General features: G+C 34.4%; 1 long non-coding RNA gene and 1 pseudogene across 2 annotated transcripts in view; one reads left to right on the top strand and one right to left on the bottom strand.

Moving 5' to 3' along the window:
• LOC116661992 overlaps positions 1-21,638 on the top strand; it is a 287,826-nt gene that overhangs the window by 26,598 nt on the left and 239,590 nt on the right. The window lies entirely within an intron of this gene.
• Positions 20,358-21,062, bottom strand: LOC102516262 (annotated as a pseudogene).

Raw genomic sequence — 21,638 nt, 5'->3', positions numbered from 1 at the left:
CTTTGGATACCAAAGACTCCATTCTCCTGTAATTTAAGTGTTTATCTTTGTTAGATAACTCTAATAGAGTGTTTTCTAACCTTTTTGGTCCAAAACCATGATAGCCACTTTCGTGTTTCTTGAATACAAGAACTGTGCTCTTGCCTTTGAACCTTTGCGTTGATCGTTCCCTCTGCCTGGAACATCACACCCATAGATAGCCACATGCTTGTCCCCTCACTGTATTCAGGTCTCTGCTCAAATGTCACCTCAACATGAAAGATTTCCCTGACCATCCTATGTGTCATTCTCTAATGTATGCTCTTAGCCTGTTTTACCTTTTTAGCATTTTTAAAAAATTGAAGTATAGTTGATTTATGGTGTTGTGTTAGTTTTGGTGTACAGCATAGTCATTCAGTTATATATATATATACATATATACATATTCTTTTTCATTATGGGTTATTACAAGATATTGAGTATAGTTCCCTGTGCTATACAGTAGGACCTGTTGTTTCTGTATTTTATATATGGTAGTTTGTATCTGCTAATCCCAAACTCCTAATTTATCCCTACCCCTCTTTCCCCTTTGGTAGCCATAAGTCTGTTTTCTATGCCTGTGAATCTGTTTCTGTTTAGTCAGTAAGTTCATTTGTCTCACCTTTTTAGATTCTGCATATAAGTGATATCATGTGATATTTGTCTTTCTCTGTCTGGCTTACTTCACTTAGAATGACATTCTCCAGGTCCATCCATGTTGCTGCAAATGGCACTATTTTATTCTTTTTTATGGCTGAATAGTATTCCATTGTATAAATACACCACAATTTCTTTATCCAATCATCTGTGGATGGACATTTAGGTTGTTTCCATGTCTTGGCTATTGTAAATAGTGCTGCTATGAACATTGGGGTGCATGGATCTTTTCAAATTAGAGTATTTCTCTGGATATATGCAAGGAATGGGATTACTGGATCACAGGTTAGGTCTATCTTTAGTTTTATAAGGACCATCCATACTGTTTTCCACAGTGGCTACACCAAATTACATTCCCATCAGCAGCCTGCTTTTTTTTTAAAATCTTGGCACTTACCATCATGTGTTCTTCATCCTAACTCAAATATAAGCTCAATAAAAGGACTTTCTATATTTTTTACTGTCAAATCTCCAGCACCTAGAATGTCTGGCATAGTAGGCACCCAAGATTTGCTAAATGATGAATTATTAATATATAATTCCTTGAACCTGTCTAGGGAATAAAAAAAATACCATTTTGTCATTATTTGTATGATATATAATAGACAAAGTGATTTTAAGTTAAAATGTTTTATTTTAGATCAGTCCATTATGAAAGATTTACTATATAAAATACATTTAAAACAATTTTTAATCATATTAAATATACAAAGACAAATTTCTGTTTGTCTCCATTTAGTAAGCCATGTATATTCTCTAATTTACTTAAATTAATTATGTAAGAAGCAGCATGATATGTGAACTGATTTTTTAAGTTATGTAAGAAATTCTTATATATTGGTCTTACAAATTTAACTGCTTTATTTTTTATAATTTGCCTTTAATATATCAAAATAATGAGATAATAATAGTAACAGTAGCCAACACTATATAACTTATTGTTCCCAGGCACTGTTCCAAGCACTTTGCTTGTAATAACTCATTTAACCCTCACAACAGTCTCGTGAAATATATACTATTATTATTCCCATCTTTGAAATGAGGAAGCTAAGGCACAGATATATTAAGTGTGCCCAAATTACCACAAGTTCTAACTCAGAATTTAGTCTGATATTTTTTGCAGGAAGTTACTTACAAGTAATGAATTGCAGGTGTGAATTGTTTGAAGTGTAGTTGTTTTACATTATTAGTTTCAGGTGTACAATATAGTGATTCAATATTTTTTATAGATTATACTCCATATAAAGTTATTGTACAGTACTGGCTTTGTTCCCTGTGCTGTGTGTTACATCCTTGTATTTTATTTATTTTACATCCCTAGTAGTGTGTATCTCTTAATCCTCTTCCTATCTTGCCCTTTCCCAATCTGTCTCCCCACTGGTAACCACTAGTTTGTTCTTTGTATCTGTGTGCTTGTTTCTGTTTCATTATATTCATTTGTTTTATTTTTTAGATTCTACATGTAAGTGAAAATACATAGTATTTGTCTTACTCTGCCTTATTTAGCTAAGCATAATAGCCTCTAGGCCTATTCATGTTGTTGCAAATGGCAACATTTCCTTCTTTTTTATGGCTGAGTAATATTTCAGTGTGTGTGTGTGTGTGTGTGTGTGTGTGTGTGTGTATGTATACACTGCACCTTCTTTATCCATTCATCTGTTGATGGACACTTACATTGCTTCCATTTCTTATAAATAATGCTGCTGTGAACATTGGGGTGCATATATCTTTTTGAATTAGTATTTTTATTTTCTTTGAATATATACCCTGGAGTGGAATTTTGAGGAATCTGTATACTGTTTTCCAGAGTGGCTGTGCCAATTTTCATTCCCACCAACAGTGTACTAAGGACTTGTGTGAAGTGTGGACTGTTATTATTCCTAATAATTAAAAACCAAAATTGTGTTTAGTCATCACTACATTTTCTCCTTTTTACACTAGTTTTTGAAATAGAAGTATTTTGATATGTTGAATGAAAATTTTGATTAGATTATTGCAATGTAGGGGTTTGGTTGAGATAATCTCAAAGCAAATTTGCATCCATATTATCAGTACCATGCTCCTTATGCTTCATATATTTGACTAATTGTTCACTATGGGTGAAAGTTTTTAAAAACAATATGGCTAAGAGTGAAAACTATTTAAAATAAAATAATATTTAAAACCACTGTCAAAGCAAGCATTGATAAGCTTTGTGATAAAACAGTTGAGTCTCTAAATCATGGGTATCATGAACATGTTTACCTGATCTCCACTAACACGTCTGCTCATTCCATATTGACTTGGAGTCTTCAATTTTTCCATTTTTTAAAGGGAATATTTTAATAACATTTTATTTTTAAAATTAATAACTATAATCAACCTTCTGGCATACTGATGGTTATGAAATGCTACTTACATATTATATACATAATTTAAATATATACAAGCATATAAATAATATATATATTTATATATATATATATTTATATATATATATATATATATATATATATATATGTAAATAAATGAATTGCTGGGTTGTTTGTATGATTTTCAACTTTCAAGGCAGTGCTGGTCTTTTTTCTCATGTATGCTAATTTACATTTATACCAGCAATTTATAAGAGATCTTTGAGGTCAAAAGATATTTACTTATATTTTCTGCTAAAAGTTTTAAGGTGTTGTTTTTGACAAATTAAATTTGGAATTCGTTTTTATATATGGAATTAGGCCAGGATACAGTTTCATTTTTTTTCCATAAAGGTGTCTTTTCCAGGTCTCTTTATTGGATGGTTCTTCCTTACCCACTGATCTTCTATGCCATCTTTGTCATAAATAGCATTATACATATGAATGGGTCTCTTTCTCTATTACATTCCATGGGGAAATTTGTCAGTTCTGGTGACAATACCACAGTGTCCTGATTACTATCACATCATAATTATACCTAATATTTACTTTGATATTATCCCTCTCTTTATTCTTCCTATTTCTATTTAAATTTTAGAATAAGCTTGTCAAGTTCCTTAGAAAAACTTTGTTGTGGTTTTTAATGGAGTTGCATTAAAATCCAATTTTAATTGATTTGGAGAGAAGAGAGGTATCTACAATATTGTCTTCTAATTCATGAGCATGTGATATTCATCCATTTGTTTAGGTCTTCCATGATATATTTTAATGCTTTTTAATACTTTTTTATACAAGCTAGGTATATCTTTTGTGAGATTCGTTTGCATGTACTTTTTAGTTTATTGCTATTGTGAGCATTGTTTTTTAACATTGATTTCTAATTGTTTGTTGCATGTAAACAAATGTAGAATTGCCATTTTTAAAATTCATCTTCTTCAGTCAGTTTTATTGAGGTACATTGTATGTAAAGTAAGATGCAAATGCCACCAAAATCTGGAAGATATGAGAGTTCAGTCACCCTATTAAATTCATTCATAGTTTTTTACAGTCAACCCCTGCTTCCAACCCCAGTCCCTGGAAGCCACTAATCTGTCTGTCTTACAGTTCTGCAGTTTTGAAAATGTGGTATAAATGGAATCAGATGTAGCTCTTTAAGTTGTTTCTTTCACTCAGCAAAACGCATTTGAGATTCATCTATGTTGTGTGCGTCAGTAGTGAATTTCTTTTTCTGGCTAAGTAGTATTCCATTGTTTGAATATACCACACCTTATTCATTCACTCACTCACTTATTCATTCCTAATTTTTGCAATTATGAAGAAAGCCTCATAATCAACTAGAACACATGAAACATTTTTTAAATGAAAATAAATTTGAGGTCTCTTTGGTAAATAACCAAAGATTAGGATTGCAGCGTTGAATAGTAATTGTAAGTTTAATTATTAAAAAAACCTGTCAAACTGTTTTCCAAACACATTGTACTTTTGCACTCCCATCAGTAATGTATGAGTGTTGAGAAATGTAGAATTCTTGGCACGTAAGGACTCTGTCCTGTTGGCTTAAAACAAACAGACTTCCTGATATTTCTGCAGCAAAGATGGGTTTATTCAGGAGCAGCAGAGAATTGCAATGTGTTGCGCCATGTGCAAGTCCCAGTATGGTAAGGGAAGGAGAATGCATTTATAGAGAGGACAAGGAAGTTGGGAGGGCGTTAGTAAACAAAGAGTCTATGGCTTTTTATTGACTGAGTCCTTGCCAGGGAAGAAGAGGAGTCTTTCCTCTTCCTGTTGGGCTCTGGTGTTGTCACTGGGCATAAGAGCTCTCACTTCTTGTCTCGTGACTCTGTTACACAGAGCTTTCTGTTTATTAATTTTTTTACAATCCAAACCTCTACACTAAGAGATGAACAAAGTCTGGCATGGCTTCTGGCCACATAAGTCCCTTTCTTTGTGTTGATGCCAGCTTCAGGAGAATTTACTGTTTGTTTCAGCCAATACCTGATGCTAGGCCTCCTGCCTCCCTTTCTTAGAGCAGCTATTGAAAAGGTAATTGTGAATCATTCCTCTATCCCTTTGAGATGAAAATATATTTCCTACTATGCAGGAGTGCCTTTCTCTGAAAGCAATTGTCTTGAAACGTAATCTTTAGGAAGGATAGGGCCTCTGTCTCCCAGTCTCTGTGGCAGGATAGGATCCAAACTTCCTTAATTGCCAGTTAGCAGACACAGCTGTCCTAATCACATTTACACTGGCCAACCTTTTGTTAATTTTACACTTGAGCCCCCATCCCTCTCCCTTCCTACTCCTTCATTCTCCCTTTGAAACATCCAGCCACCTCAGCACAAATAAGAATGGAGCTCTCAGGTCTTTCCTCTGTTGTTTGTGGTTACTGAATAAAATCTGTTTTCACCACTTTAACAGAGTTCCAGTTGCTTGGCATCCTTACTAACATTCGGTATTTAAAAAAATTATTTTACTAAATGCATACTGATATCTCATTGAAGTTTTAATTTGCTTTTCCCTCATAGCGGATGATACTGAACTTTTTTTTCATGTGCTTATTTGATATTTGTTTATCTTCTTTGGTAAAGTGTGCACTCAGATCTTTTGCCCATTTTGTCATTGCATTGTATATTTTTAACTGTTTTAAGAGTCCTTTATATATTCTCAATACTGGTCATTTATCAGATATGTGTTCTTCAAATATGTTCTTCTAGTCTGTATGTTATCTTTTTTTCTTGGACTTTAAAAAAAAATTGAAGTATAGTCAGTTTACAATGTTGTGTCAATTTCTGGTGTACAGCATAATGCTTCAATCATACATATACATACATATATTCGTTCTGTGTGTTATCTTCTCATTCTCTTTCAAAGAGCAGAATTTTTTTTTAATTGAAGTACAGTCAATTACAATGTGTCAATTTCTGGTGTACAGCACAGTGTCCCAGTCTTGCATATACATCCATACATTCGTTTTCATATTTTTTTCATTAAAGGTTATTACAGATATTGAGCATAGTTCCCTGTTCTATACAGAAGAAACTTTTTAAAAATCTTTTTTTATATATAGTGGCTAACATTTGTAAATCTCAAACTCCCAGTTTATCCCTTCCCACCCCCTTCTCCCAGTAACTGTAAGATTGTTTACTATGTCTGAGAGTCTATTTCTGTTTATTTTTCTTCCTTTTTCTGGCTTACTTCACTTAGAATGATGATCTCTAGGTCCATCCATGTTGCTGAAAGTGGCATTATTTTATTCTTTTTTATGTCTGAGTAGTATTCCATTGTATAAATATACCACAGCTTCTTTATCCAGTCATCTGTCAATGGACATTTAGGTTGCTTCCATGTCTTGGCTATTGTATATAGTGCTGCTGTAAACATTGGGGTGCATGTATCTTTTCAAATTAGAGTTTCCTCCAGATATATACCCACAAGTGGGATTGCTAGATCATATGGTAGGTCTATTTTTAGTTTTTTGAGGAATCTCCATACTGTTTTCCATAATGGCTGCACCAAACTATATTCCCACCAACAGTGTAGTAGGGTTCCCTTTTCTCCACAGCCTCTTCAGCATTTATTGTTCACGAACTTTTGAATGATGGCCTTTCTGATTAGTGTGAGGTGATACCTCATTGTAGTTTTGGTTTGCATTTCAAAAAGCAGAAGTTTTGAATTTTGATGAAGTCCATTGTTTCTATTTTTTAATGGATTTTGCTTTTCATGTCATATCTAAGAAATCTTTGCCTAACCCAAGTTCACAAAAGTTTTCTCCTATATTTTTCTTGAAAACCTTTATAGTTTTAGGTTTCACATTCACATCTATTACCCATTTAGACTTAAATTTTGCATGTGTGTGATGTATGGGTCAGTTCATTTTTTGGAATATGGCTGTCAAATTTTTCAATCACTTTGTTGCACATTGGTCAAAAATCAATTGGACAGAAAAATGTGGATCTGATTTTCGAATCTCTATTCTATTCCATTGGTTTATGTATTTATCCTTTCACCAATACTACACTGTCAACTGAAAAAAAATTGCACAACCTTAAAGTTGAGAATTGTTTTATTTGTCAGATATACTGAGAACTTAAGCCCAGCAGTGAGGCTCTCAGATAGCTCTGAAAGACTGTTCCGAAGAGGTAAGGGAGGATCTGAGTTACATAGGAGTTTTTGCAAAATAAACAGATAGACAAACAAACAAACAAACAAAAGAAAACAGGTATTCAGAACATCAAAATGATACAGGAGGGAAGGGGGCAGGGCACAACCATAAAGGAATGACACAGCAATTGAGGATAGGACATAAAACAGGCCCAAGATGGTGAAAGATACAACTTCCAGTAGACCTTAAGCCTCATTATACACTCATTGTAATATATTAGCGTGCTAAATGACACACCCACAGGTTCTATGACAGTTCCCAGGCTGACCATAAAAAGACCAAAAAGTGGGCAAAGGCCCAATTCCTGGAAGTCTCTACCTCTTCCCCAAAACAGTTGGAATAATCCTCCCACTAGTTAGCATATGAAATTACCCAGCCCATAAAAACTAACCACCCCCACATCCCACGGACGCCTCTCTTGCCTTTTTAAAAAAAATTTTATTGAGGTATAGCTGATTTACAATATTATATTAAGCTCTAGTTGTACAAAATACTGATTCAAAATGTTTATAGATTGTATTCCATTTAAAGCTATAAAAATATTGGCTATATTTCCTGTGCTATACAATATATGATTATAGCTTATTTATTTTATACATCATAGTTTGTACCTCTTAATCCCCTACCTTTATCTTGCCTGTCCCCTCTTCCATTTCATTACTGGTAACCACTAGTTAAAAATATACACAAACAATTATTACTTGATTGCACAAAATGCCCAATGCTAATCTAAAAATTGCAACCAGTTGAATGCCCTCAACAGAACAACGAGGACTAGCATCTGATATATAAGCAAATGATTTGAGCCCTATCAGGTTTTCTTGAGGCAGAGTCTATATTTTAAAAAATACTTTCTCAGTGTTTACTTACTTATTTGTTTAATTGATGTATAGTCAGTTTACAGTGTTGTGTCAATTTCTGGCGGGCAGTCTTGCCTTCTGAGATTGCCTGCTTTCTATCTATGGAGTGTGTATCTCCCTGAATAAATCTACTTTCACTCTACTATGGCCCGCTCTTGAATTCTTTCCTGTGTGAAGCCAAGGACCCTCACTTGGCGAGGCACATCTCAGGGATTCAGCCGAGACCTGGACATGACCATCCTCTCGTGCCCCATTTTCCTGCAACAAAAAGATTACTGTTAACTAAACTGTAAATGGAAAGTAGCCTTTCAAAATTGTATAAAAATAAAAAATAAAATTAAAAAAGATTACTGTTAATTAAAGAAAAACCAGACATCTCAAGTTAATGAATTTAGCACTTTTCTATGTATGGGAAGATGCAAGAGTCTGGACTCATTGAAATTATTCCTTCGATATACACCTTAACTATCTAGGGCCAATATCCTGTTTTTCTCCATCCTGAATCCACTCAGGGTGCACGGCCCCAGGCTGCTGCAGTGGCTGATGGCCTGATGGTGGCAACATCCTTTGTTTGCTTATATGGCAGGCAATATTCTTTGTCCACAACACTGTCTTGATTACTATAGCTTTGTAGTAAGTCTTGAAATCAGATAATGTAAATTTTCCAACTTTGTCCATTTAAAAATTGTTGTCCCTATTCTAGTTGTTTTGTTTTCCAATGTCAATTTTAGAATCAGTTTCTATAAAAATTTCTCCTGGAATTTTTTATTGAAATTCCATTCAAATCATAGATCACTTTGGGGAGAATTTACATCTTAACAGTATTGAATATTATAGTCCATGAACATAGTATGTAGGTAAACATCAGAGATATTGTGAATTTGATTCCAGACCGCCGCAATAAAATAAATATTGCAAGTGACTTGATTTTTTTTGGTTTCCCAGTGCATATCAAAGTTATGTTTACACTATATTGTGGTTTCTTAAGTGTGCAATAGCATTATGTCTTAAAAACAATACACATATATTAACTTAAAATACCATATTGCTAAAAAACGCCAGCCACTTTTAGTGATTCATAACCTTTTTTTAACAACAATATAACATTTTTTATTGATTTATAATCATTTTACAATGTTGTGTCAAATTCCAGTGTAGAGCACAATTTTTCAGTTATACATGAACATATATATACTCATTGTCACATTTTTTTCTCTGTGAGCTACCATAAGATCTTGTGTATATTTCCCTGTGCTATACAGTATAATCTTGTTTATCTATTCTACAATTTTGAAATCCTGTCTATCCCTTCCCACCCTCTGCCCCCTTGGCAAACACAAGTTTGTATTCTATGTCTATGGGTCTGTTTCTGTTTTGTATTTATGCTTTGTTTGTTTGTTTTGTTTTTTTTTTAGCTTCCACATATGAGCGATCTCATATTATAACCTTTTTAAAATAATAACATCAGAAATCACTAGTCACAGATCACCAAGACAAGTATAGTAATAATGAAAAAGTTTGAAATACTGCAAGAATTACCAAAATGTGACACAGAAACTTGAAATGAGCAAATGCTGTTGGAAAAATTATGCCAATAGACTTGCTTGGCACAGGGTTCCCACAGAACTTCAATTTATAAAAAACTCATTTCCTGTGAAGTGCAGTAAAATGAGGTATGCCAATATCTTTCCTTTATTTTAGGTCTTTTTGATTTCTTTCATTAGTATTTTGCTGTTTTCAGCAAACAACTCTTGCATATATTTTATTAGATTTATGTCAAAGTATTTAATGTTTTTTGGTGGTATTGTAAGTCACACTATGTAATATTTCAATTCCCATTTGTTCGCTACTGGTGTATAGAAATATAATTGATTTTTGTATATTGATCTTTTATCCCAAGACCTTCCTAACTCACCTGTTCATTCTAATAGCTTTTAAAATACATTATTTGGGACTTTTTATATATACAAGTGTGTATGAACAGAGACAGTTTTATTTCTTCCTTTCTAGTCTGTGTGCATTTTCTTTTATTTTTATTTCTTTTCTTGCTGTGCTGGATAGGACCTTTGGCACAATGTTAAATAGGAGTGTGGAGAGCAGTCACCCTTTCTTTGTTCCTGATCTGGAGAAGTGATTCAGTCTTTCACTGTTAAGTATGATGTTAGCTCTAGGTTTTTTGTAGGTGCCCCTTATCGGGTTATGGGGATTCCCTTGTATTCCCAGTTTGCAGAGGTTTTAAAACATTATTTATTTTTATTTTTTATCATGGAAGGGCATAGAGTTTGAACAAATGCTTCTTCTGCACCTATTGACGTGATATGTTTTTCCTTAGGCTGTTGACTTAAAGAATTACACTGTTTGATTTTTGGATGTTAAACTACCTTTGAATTCCTTGGATAAATTCCACTCAGTCATGATGTATTATCATTTTTATACATTGCTTGATTCAGGTTACTAATATTTTGTTCAGAATTTTTGTATCTATGTTCATGAGTGATATTGGTCTTTAGTTATAAATTGACTTTATATATCCAGTAAATTTTCTAACCTCTTCTCTTATTTCTAGTAGTTGTTAGATTCTTTTGACTTACTCATGTGGAAAATCATTTCATCTACAAATAATGGACATTTTTTTCTTGTTTCCAAATCCTCATGCCTTTAATTATTTGTGTTCTTGTTTTTATTAGACTGTCTAGGACCTACAATGTGATATTGAATTGATCTGGTAATACTAGACATCTATGTCTTTTGCTTAATTTTAAAGGAAGTACTTTTAATTTTTCCCATTTTGGATGATGATGTGGTAGATTCTTATAGATATTCTTAATACATTTGGGGAAGGTGTCTTCTTATTTCTAGTTTATGAAGAGATGTTTTTCTTATTTTTCATTAATGAATGGATGTTGATTTCTACCAAATGTTTTTCCTACAGTGAAATGATCATACCTTTTTCTCCTTTAAGGTGGTAAATGACATGTCTGTATTTTCTAATATGTACCATCCTCAAATTCTTGGGATAATCCTAGCTTGGCTTACACCTCGTGTTGTATTTTCTCTTTCACACTCTGTAGGATTTAGTTTGCTTTTTGCTTAGGATTATAGCATCTGTAGTAAACATTTGAAATCACCCATAATTGTCCTTTCTCTTACTAGCCTTGCTTGGACTTGTTATGGCTACTAAGTTGTGTAATATTTCCTCCTATGGAAGAATTCTCATAATATTAGAAAGATCTGTTCCTTGAGAGTTTGGTAGACTCTTATTGTAAAACTGTCTGGGTCTGGTTTAATTTGTGAAGAGTTTTAAAACTACTGCTTTAATTTCTATTATAGTTATTGGAATCTTTATACTTTTTATTTCCTCTTGAATCAGTTTGGTAATTTATTTATTTCCATGAAATTGTTCATTTCATCTAACGTTTCAAGTTTACTGACATAAGATGTCGACAAATATTTTTTGTAATTTTCTAATAATCTTCTTTAACTGTGATCATGTTTCATTTCTAATTTATAGTATTTTATACCTCCTATGTTTTTGAAGGTAGATATTGCCAGGAGTTTTTCATTAATGTTTCTATATCTGAATCCTATTTGTGATGTTGATAGATCACAGTGACATGCTACATCTGACACTTACTAAATTCTGGTAATGGCTAGAGGCTGTCAAACGTCATCTAAAGTAAATGGGTCTGTTTATAGTGAGGTTAAAAAATTGAATGCAAGGATTAAAGCTCATGATTTTTAGGCATTTTCTTAAAATCTGATAAAAATCCTTCTTCCCCTTGTCCCTCCATCCTTAAGCTATCAAGTGTGAGAAGCAATATGGCATTTTACTTCAGCTACAGTGAAATAAGGAGAACTGTTAATTAAATTAAAGTGATAATTAACAATATATGTATACTGCAATCTTTTGGGGGCAAATATATCACTAGCATTTGAATTTCAATGCACAGTGTACATGGGATCCTTTTCAATTATAGTATTATTAACACAAAATACTTAAGTCCTTTTTTCCCTTTTCTTTAGCTTTCTATGTGCCAAACAAGTTACCTAAGATATACCACTTTTGACAAGTTAAGAAGTTGGCAGTTATTAGTAGTTTTCTGAAAAACAAACAGACCAAAAAACTGTTAATTTGAATTTGACTTTGTGATGCTTTAAAGATTATCAAGCCAACAGTTCTTGGGTCAGTTATACAAAAGAGGTAGATTTAATTAAGAAAGAGGAAGGACCATCTAGAATGTCCCATTGCAAAGTGCTGTTTCTTAAATTCAAACCTATGCTATTAGCTATAGCGTTTGGAGCACATACTAAATTGTAGGTATTATGCTTTATATATATTTTCTCTTTTAGTCCCCATAATAAGCCTGAGAGGTAAGGAAAATTGTTACCATTAGCATGTTACAGATGAGAAAATTGAAGCACTGGGATGCCCATGGTTAAAATATTATTAAGGGTTTCAAAAGAAGTTTGACTCCAGAGCATCATTACGTTATACACCAAAGAGGAACTATTTTTTTCTGGTTTACCCAACCCAGGTTGATTTCTTGCTCACGTTACATCTCCAGCACAGGTCAGAATAACTTAATACTTTAAAAGCAGTACATGTAGCTAAAGAGGTAAAGAAGGTCAATGACCTAAGGATGAAGTGTGCCTAATTGAACCAGAATATTTGCACTTGGACCTGTGCAGCATTCCTTGAGGATGGTCCATGCCTAATGTAAATACAGGGATGTTAAATCATATCAAAGAGAAACTGCAGCTTAGGAATTTATGCAAGTCAACAGCTGTGACCTTAGTCAGGCAGGCAGTGGAGTTTTCATTCAGCAAGCTGTGCCTCATGCTTCTTTGGCTAGAGCTATGTATATTTAATTAGTGTCCTCTCACCTTCACAGTACATGTTTTTCCACTTGACAGTTTCTGGCACCAAAAGAATGTCCTTGAGAAAAAGTAAGGCCTATTGACTACTAAGCATATTATTTGACTTGATGCTCAACCATTCTGAAGAAAGAATTGGGAATAATGAAAGACAGTGGGGCATAGAGCCACTTTAACTGACAGTGTCAGGTCGGTCGAAGCTATTGAACAGTTCCTATTAAATTAGCTTAGCTTCATCTCGCCTAGTTAAAGCTGGCATGCTGACAAATTAGTTTCTATCTGTATAGAAAAAAAAGAGTAAGGAAGAGCCGATTTACATTTGGGGGCTTAGTGACAGTCATATCACAAGGTCAATAAGAATATGTCCATCACAGAACTATGTTTGTCCCATGTCAATACATTGGATGATCTGCTTCAAAATATTTAGCCCTTCATGAGATGGGAGTGCATTCTTCCTAATGAAAGTCATTTCATTATTTCTTTGAAGGAATTTTAACACAGTGTCACAGTTTTTGTTGCTGGTTGGAAATCAAAATGTAAATTTTATTTTACGTTTTTACTCATAGAGATGTAAGACAAAATTGTGCCCCCTCTTGAAAAAAAATCATGAAGATGTTCTTACCAAAATGTACCAAAATGTTTTTATTCTCTGCCTTTAAAAAACTGTGTATTTTTTTGAAATAGTATCAAGAATAACTTTGTATATATGATTTTAAAAAAAGAGACAAAAGTTGATCCTATCTGATTTTTTTTATCCTAGAGATTTTAAGTCCTGTGATGTTTAGAATTTCCACCAAAACAAGGGAAAACAACTGTCTTGAGGGGAATCCTGGCCTCTTCTAAGAATTCATTTGGATGTAGAACGAGAGTCCTTCACTTTACTTTTAAAAACTAACTCTTATGGAAACCAGTGCCATGCATGCATAAAATAGCTTCCTTCCTTCCTTATGTTGCTCATAACTGAAGTGAATGGAAAACTTATTCTGGAGAAATCAGAAAATGAGACATGTCAAAACTGTGTTCTTTTGTGCCTGGGTATAATGAAGAGACAGTTCCTCCCATCATTTGGTACTGCTCTCTATCTTTATCCCCCATTTTCCTGGTTCCCTTTTTGTTGCCCAGCATTTTCAACTGTGGCATTCTCCAAACTAAATCTTTTCATACTTCAAAATTCACTCTTCCCTCTCCATCCCTACTCATTGTCGATCCGCATTTTGGAGCCGATTTCAGTACTTAATCTGATTACTCTATCATAAGAGGTTAAGTGGCTGATAGCTCTCCCAGAGGAACTTCATGTTTTAAGAGAGAAGAAGTGAATGAATTTCTGAATAGTAGAATTTAGACACTGGCACAAAATAAAGTGCTCTTCAAGATGAATTCGAAAGCAGAGGGGCTCACCTGGTACTTGTAAAGTCCCCTACCTACTTTCCTTCATGCCCGCTCCACTCCACCACTTCTCCTCTGTTTAAACCTCCGCCCTACAGATTGTAAGAGCTGGTCCTGGGGCTTCATACCTGCTGTATTAGTTATACCATTGAATAACAAATTATCCCCAAACATAGGCTGAAAATAGCAATAAGCAGCTTTTACTTAACAGCTTTTGTAGGTCGGGAACTTGGGTGCAGCTTTAGCTGAGTGGTCCGGCACGAGGTCTCTCACAAGGCTGCAGTCAGGGTGTCATTGAGGCTGCAGTTACCTCAGAGTTTCACTGGGAGATGACCCACTTCCAGGCTCAGTCATGTGACTATTGGCATACCTCTAGGCCTCACTGGCTGTTGGCTAGAGGTGTCAGTTCCATAGGGCTGCTCACAGCATAGCTCCTTAATTCACACACACACACACACACAGAGAGACACACCCCCACATATATTGAACCTAAGATGGAAATTATAGCTTTGTATACAACCTAATCTTCTCAGACGTGCATCCCATCACTTCTGTTCCTCAGAAGCAGGTCACTAGGTCCAGATCACTCTGAAGGGAAGATGATGACCTAAGGGCCTGAATACCAGGATGTGGAAAATGTTGGGGTCCATCATGGAAGCTCCTACCACATTTACACACACCTCAATAAAGGAATAGGAAGGGTGACATCACTTTGTTAGAAAGTTTGTTATGCTTAAAGTTATATATAGATTCTAAACTTGGCTATATCTATAGATGTCCGTGTGACCTGTATCAATTACTGTTAGACAGTATGCTTTTTGAAAGTGCCTGCTTTCATGAAGGTATAACAACAGCACATATTTTAAAGGTTTAGTTGGACAAGACTATATTCAAGAAAAGAAAGAGAGAAGTAAAAACAGGTAATTAAGTATGCCCACACAAATAATTCTTTTGTTAATTTCCAGTTAAACACTCATATTTAAGCTCCTATTGTATGTCACACATCATACAATATACTGCAGGTGCAAATGTGAATAGTCTCTGCCCTGCTGATCTCCTAGTTAGTGGAAGTAACTAACAGGTAAAGAAAACTTACTGAAGTATAAAGCATGTGCGAGACTAGGGGATTGACTAAAATACCATGGATAATGAAGTGTATACTGTTGCCTGGTTAGCCAGCAAAGGAGTTGAATCTTGACCTGAGTCTTGAAGTAAGAGTGTGTCAGGTGGGCAGAATAGGGGAGTGAATTACAAGCAACAATAAGAACAATATGAGCAAAGGTGCAAGTCAAGAAGGCATAGGCATGTTTGGAGAGCCCAAGATGTTCAGCAAGAGGGGCCCCGAGTGTGTGAGATATGGAGAGGCACTGCAGGAGGCTTGAGATGTAAGCAGGAGCCAGATCATGTTAGGCCTTGTGTGCCATGTAAGGACTTTGGATTTTGTCCTGAGCTGAATGCCGTACTACTGGAAGGATTTCAGCAAAGGTTTAAGCAGTCCAGATTTGTGGTTTAGAAACATCCCTTTAACTTCACTGTGGATTTCAGAGTGGAGGGTGGCAGAGGAAGTGAAGAGGAATGGGATTGTATCATAGAGTTTAGGTCCAGGTTCTTTGGCTTCAAACAATTTCTGCTTCACAATTATATAGGGAAAATAAGTAAATGTCTTGCAAATCTTCAGATTCCCCATTGTTCAAATTGAAATTATTATAGCAAGTACCTACCTCACAGGGTTGTGATAGGCATTATAGGAACTGATAGATGCAAAGCACTTAGTATACCTCATGGCACATAGTAATTGCTCCATAAATGGTAGCTCTTACTATTCAAACTGTTTCAAAAAACAAACAAACAAACAAACAAAACACCAGTTACAACGATTTTTCAATAATTCAAGTGAGAGAAGACAGTGACCTGGATTATGATGATGGTGTTGCTGAAGGACAGAAGTGGATGCATTAAAGAGACATTCAGGAGATAAAATCAAAAGGCCTTAGTAACCAGTTGGAGTTACTCTACTATTCACATGAGTAGTCTATTAGGGACTACTGACGACTGTAGCTTTTCTTTGACTGGACAAAGGACCTGGTTCTAGACTGAACTATGACAGATCAATATAGATCCCTAGTTATTTGTCGCTGATATAAAGCCTGTACTTTAATCCTGCTGTGTGAATCAGGGTTGGCAGGATCTGCTCCTTTCCATCTCTCTTTCTTTAGATTTGAAACTATATAAGGAATACTTGCTCACTTTGGGAAGAAGAGTAGAAAAAAATCTCAGGAAATAGGTCTCCCTTATCAGTTCAACTTTTTTTAGATTCCATATATAAATGAGATCATGCAGTATTCTTGTGTGTCTAGCTCATTTCACTTAGCAAAGAGTTCTATAGGTTCATCCATGTTGTTGCAAATGGTAGGATTTCCTTCTTTTTTTAAGGCTGAATAATATTCCTATGTGTATGTGTGTGTGTGTGTCTTTGTGTGTCTGTGTGTATTAAATTTTCTTTAGCCATTCATACATTGATAGATACTTAGGTTGTTTCCCTATCTTGGCTATTATGAATAATGCTGCACAGCAAAGGAAACTATCAAGAGTGAAAAGACAACCAATATAATAGGAGAAAATGTTTGCAAGCCAGGTATCTGATAAGGGCTTAATATTTAATATATAAAGGAAGTCAAACAACTCAGTAGCAAAAGGACACAAACAACCTGATTAAAAAATAGGCAAACAATCTGGATGGATATTTTTCCAAAGATGACATAAAAATGACCAACAGGTACATGAAAATTCAGTGCTCAACATCACTAACCATCTAGGGAATTCAAATATAAATCACCGATATCACCTCACACCCGTTAGGATGGCTACTATCAAAAAGTCAAAGCATAACAAGTGTTGGTGAGGATATGAAGAAAACTGAACCCTTGGTGAGGATGTAAAGAAAAGGGAACTGTTGGCGGGAGTATAAATTGGTACATCTATTATGGAAAATGGTACGGAAGTTCCTCAATAAACTGAAAGCATAACTCTCTATGATCAAGCAATCTCAATTCTGGGTATATATCCAAAGGAAATGAAATCAATATCTCAGAGAGATATCTGGCTGTTTGTTTTAGATGCCCTTTATCAGGTTGATCAAGTTCCCTTCTGTTCATAGTTTGTTGAGTATTTTTATCACGAAAGGGTTGGATATTGTCAAATGCTTTTTCTGTGTTTATTGAGATGTTCATGTGATTTTTAAAATTTATATTGATATAGTACATTAAACCAACCTTGCATCCCTGAGGTAAATTACACTTGGTCATGGTGTATAATGTTGCTGGATTTCGGTAGTTAGAATTTGTTGAGTAATTTTATTTCCATATTCATAAGAGATATTGGTCTGTAGTTTTCTTTTCTTGTGATGTCTTTATTTTACTTTGATATCAGGATAATACTGGCCTCAAAAATCAGTTGGGAATTACTCCCTTTTCTATTTTTTGGAAATGTTGTGAATAATTGGTATTAATTCAGAGGTGAAGTCATCTTGGCCTGAGCTCTTCTTTGTAGGTAGTTTTTTTATTACAGATTGAATTTCTTCATTTGTTATAGGTCTACTTAGGTCATCTGTTTCTTCTTGAATTAGTTTTGGAAGCTTGTGTTTTTAGATGAGTTTTTTCCATTTTATTTAAATTATCTGATTTGTTGGTATAAAATTGTAGCATTCCTTTATAATCCTTTTTATTTCTGTAAGGTCAGTGTAACTTCCCACTTATATTTCTGGTTTAGTAGTTTGAGTCTTTTCTCTTTTTTTCTTAGTCACACTAGCTAAAAGTTTGTCAATTTTATAGATCTTTTGAAGGAACCATTTTTTTGTTGTTTCATTGATTTTTTTTCTATTGCTTTTCTATTCCCTATTTCAGTTATTTTTACTGTAGTCTTTTTTTTTTCTATCTACTTACTTTAGGTTTAGCTTGCTCTTCATTCTTGAGTGAGTTAAGGTGGAATGTTAGGTTATTGATTTGAGATACTTCTTTTTTCTTAATGTAGGCATTTACAGCCATAAGTTTCACTCTCAGTACTGCTGTAGCTGCATCTAATAAGTTTTTAGTATGTTGTGCCTTTATTTTCATTTGTCACAAAATATTTTCTAACTTTCCTTGTGATTTCTTCTTTGATCCATTGGCTATTTTAGTAGGGTATTGTTTAATTGCCACATACTTTTAAATTTCTCAGGTTTTCTTCCATTGTTGATACATAATTTTATTCTTTTGTTGTCAGAAAGCAAATTTTGTATACTTGTATCATTTGAATTCTTTTAAATTTGCTAAGGCTTATTTTATAGGCTAACATGTGGTCTAGCTTCTAGAATGTTTCATGTGCATCTAAGAAAGATAGATATTTTGATAAAATGCTCAATATCACTAATTATCAGAGAACTGCAAATCAAAACTACAATGAGGTATCACCTCACACCAGTCAGAATGGCCATCATTCAAAAGTCCACAAACTATAAGTGCTTGAGAGGCTGTGGAGAAAAGGGAACCCCCCTACACCATTGGTGGGAATGTAGTTTGGTGCAGCCATTATGGAAAACAGTATGAAGATTCCCTAAAAGACTAAAAATAGACTTACTGTATGATCCAGCAACCCCACTTCTGGGCGTATATCCAGAGAGAACCTTAATTCAAAAAGATACAGCACCCCAATGTTCACAGCAGCACTATTTACAATAGCTAAGACATGAAAGCAACCTAAATGTCCATCAACAGATGACTGGATAAAGAAGCTGTGGTATATTTATACAATGGAGTACTACTCAGACATAAATAAGAATAAAATAATGCCATTTTCAGCAACATGGATGGACCTGGAGAATGTCGTTCAAATTGAAGTAAGCCAGAAAGAGAAAGAAAAATACCATATGATATTACTTATATGTGGAATCTAAAAAAAAAAAAAGGCAAACAAACTTACTTACAAAACAGAAACAGACTCACAGACAAAGAAAACAAACTTATGGTTACTGGGGGGATGGGAGTGGGAAGGGGTAAATTGGGAGTTTAAGATTTGCAGATACTAACTAATATATATATAATAGATAAACAGCAAGTTTATACTGTATAGCACAGGGAACTATATTCAATATCTTGTAGTAACTTATAGCAAAAAAGACTGTGAAAATAAATAAATGTATGCTCCTATAAGACTGAAGTATTGTGCTGTACACCAGAAATTGACACAACATTGTAAACTGACTATACTTCAATAAAAGTTAAAAAAAAAAAAAGGTATTCTGCTGTTGTGGATGGAATGTTTAATACATGTCTGTTTAGGTCTAGTTGGTTTATAGTATGTTTCAAGTATTTTAGTTCATCCTTTACCTTTTGCCTAGTTGTTTTACCCATTATTGAAAATGGGGGGTTAAAGTCTCAAAACATTAATTTGGAGTAGTTTTTTTCCTCCCATCAATTTTTCCAGTTTTTCTCATGTATTTTTAGGCTCTGTTGTTATGTGCATATAGTTATAATTATATCTTCCTGATGGATTGACCCTCTTGTCACTTTAAAAGGGTCTGTTCTAGCAGTTTTTGTCTTAAGTTTTATTTTGTATGATACTAGTATATCCACTACAGCTCTCTTTTGGTTACTGCCACTTGGTTTATATTTCTTGTATTTTTACTTTTGAACTATTTTTGTCTTTTTTTAAAAAATAGTTTAATGTATTTTAATAGCAAAATTACAGGACCAACACAGAATACAGACAATGTTAAAAACACGTACTTGCATGTAGGACAACTCAGTTAGAAAAGTATAGTGAATGGATGGAATTTACTGTATAATAAAAATGCTACAAACACCATTTAGTTGCTGTCAATAAGATATTTACTTGTTTTAAAAAAATCCTAATGCTGGCATTGTCCAGAAAAATTTAACAAGTTTATTTATAATTGTTACAAAGTTGAACTGCTGAAACTTGTTCACTGAAACATTTTGACTTGCATTAATGCTTTATGTCCCCGTGTTTATATTAAAAATTCACACACTAATCAAAATGGAAAAACTGCCAATACCTGATTGCTGTCCCCTATTTTTCCACTTGCAATCATATACTTAGTTACCTTTTGACCCCAAGGGAGAAAAATATCTAACATTCAGAACTACCAATAACAAGCAGAGATTTTTTTTTTTTAAAGAATGAAATATTTCCCATCATAGTGGATTCTTAAGCACGTTCTCCACGTATGCGGTGTGCTAGCTGGATGTCTTTTGGCATAATTGTTATATGTTGGGCATGGATAGCACATAAGTTGGTGTCTTCAAAAAGGCCAACCAGATAGGCCTCACTTGCCTCCTGCAAAGCACCAGTAGCTGCACTCTGGAAGCGCAGATCTGTTTTTAAGTCCTGAGCAATTTCCCACACCAGTCACTGGAAGGGAAGTTTGCGAATCAGAAGTTCAGTGGACTTCTGATAATGTCTAATTTCATGGAGTGCCACGGTACCAGGCCTGTAACGATTAGGTTTCTTCACCCCTCCAGTAGAGGGTGCACTCTTGCAAGCGGCTTTTGTAGCCAGTTGCTTACTTGGTGCTTTACCACCTGTTGATTTGCGGGCAGTCTGCTGTGTACCAGCCATGGTATAGAGACCTCTTTATTTACCCCCCATCTCCTTTGGCTTGAGCTCGGCAAGCTAGAAATGGCACTGGTGTTGGAGAGTGACGGCAGCGGACAAAGGACACGCTGAAGGGCCACTGGCTCCTGCTCGAGCTATTTTTGTCTTTGAATCTAAAGCATGTCTCTTGAAGATAGCACATAGGTGGATCATGTTTGTGGTTTGTTTTTCTTTACCCCATTCTGCTAATATGTGACTTTAGATAAGAATGTTTAATCCATTTATATTTAATGTAATTTCTGATAAGGTAGGTTTACATCTCCCAATTTTCCAGCTTGTTTTCTATATGTCTTACATTTTTTCCGCCTTGTAGTTCTCAAGCCCTGCCTTTTTTTTTAATTGAGTAGATATTTTTAATGTGCCTTTAAAATTTCTTTGTTGTTTCTTTCATGATATATCTTTCAGACATAATTTTCTTATTGGTTACTTTGGGGAATATAATTAGCATCTTAACTGAAAAACATCGTATTCAGATTAATGCTAACTTAATTTCAATAGTATATAAAAACTTAGCTCCAATAAACTCCAGTCCTTCCCTCATTCTCTGTATTATTATTGTCATGCAAATTATAACTTTATGTTTTATAAACCTGTCAACACAGTTTGGTAATTATTGTTTTGTTTCCCTCTAAAATAGGT

Source organism: Camelus ferus, chromosome X (genome assembly GCF_009834535.1).
Source record: "Camelus ferus isolate YT-003-E chromosome X, BCGSAC_Cfer_1.0, whole genome shotgun sequence".
Classification (NCBI taxonomy): Eukaryota; Metazoa; Chordata; class Mammalia; order Artiodactyla; family Camelidae; genus Camelus; species Camelus ferus.
This window is presented reverse-complemented; position numbering and strand designations above follow the sequence as displayed.